This window comes from Physeter macrocephalus, chromosome 16, assembly GCF_002837175.3.
Source record: "Physeter macrocephalus isolate SW-GA chromosome 16, ASM283717v5, whole genome shotgun sequence".
Taxonomy (NCBI): Eukaryota; Metazoa; Chordata; class Mammalia; order Artiodactyla; family Physeteridae; genus Physeter; species Physeter macrocephalus.
In genome coordinates this window covers 71,067,778-71,068,650 of record NC_041229.1, presented here as the reverse complement: position 1 = coordinate 71,068,650, position 873 = coordinate 71,067,778, and the positions used below count along the sequence as shown (strand labels likewise).

The 873-nt window shown below is 45.6% G+C and overlaps 1 protein-coding gene across 10 annotated transcripts in view; it reads right to left on the bottom strand.

Annotated features, from left to right (window-relative positions):
• LOC114487977 (transcription factor SOX-6-like) overlaps positions 1 to 873 on the bottom strand; it is a 317,754-nt gene that overhangs the window by 38,565 nt on the left and 278,316 nt on the right. The gene's annotated exons all lie outside the window — the stretch shown is intronic.

Below are 873 nucleotides of genomic sequence, written 5' to 3'. Positions count from 1 at the left end.
TTCTTCTTAATAATTATTTTTTATTTTAATAACTTTATTTTATCCTACTTTATTCTATCTTCTTTCTTTCTTCCTTTCTTCCTTCCTTCCTTTCTTCCTTCCTTCCTTCTTTCCTTCGTTCCTTCCTTTCTATTTTTTCTCCCTTTATTCTGAGCCTTGTGGATTAAAGGCTCTTGGTGCTCCAGCCAGGCGTCAGGACTGTGTCTCTGAGGTGGGAGAACGAAATTCAGGACACTGGTCCACAAGAGACCTCCCAGGTCCACGTAATATCAAATGGCAAAAATCTCCCAGAGATCTCCAGCTCAACACCAAGACCCAGCTTCACTCAACGACCAGCAAGCTACAGTGCTGGACACCCTATGCCCAACAACTAGCAAGACAGGACCACAGCCCCATCCATTAGCAGAGAGGCTCACCAAAAACAACGGGAACTACGAACCTGCAGCCTGCAAAAAGGAGACCCCAAACACAGTAAGATAAGCAAAATGAAAAGACAGAAAAACACACAGCAGATGAAGGAGCAAGGTAAAAACCCACCAGACCTAACAAATGAAGAGGAAATAGGCAGTCTACCTGAAAAAGAATTCAGAATAATGATAGTAAAGATGATCCAAAATCTTGGAAATAGAATAGACAATATGCAAGAAACAGTTAACAAGGACTTAGAAGAACTAAAGAGGAAGCCAGCAACGATGAACAACACAATAAATGAAATTAAAAATCCTCTAGGGCTTCCCTGGTGGTGCAGTGGTTGAGAGTCCACCTGCCGATGCAGGGGACACGGGTTCGTGCCCCGGTCCGGGAGGATCTCACATGCTGCGCAGCGGCTGGGCCCGTGAGCCATGGCCGCTGAGCCTGCGCGTCCGGATCCTG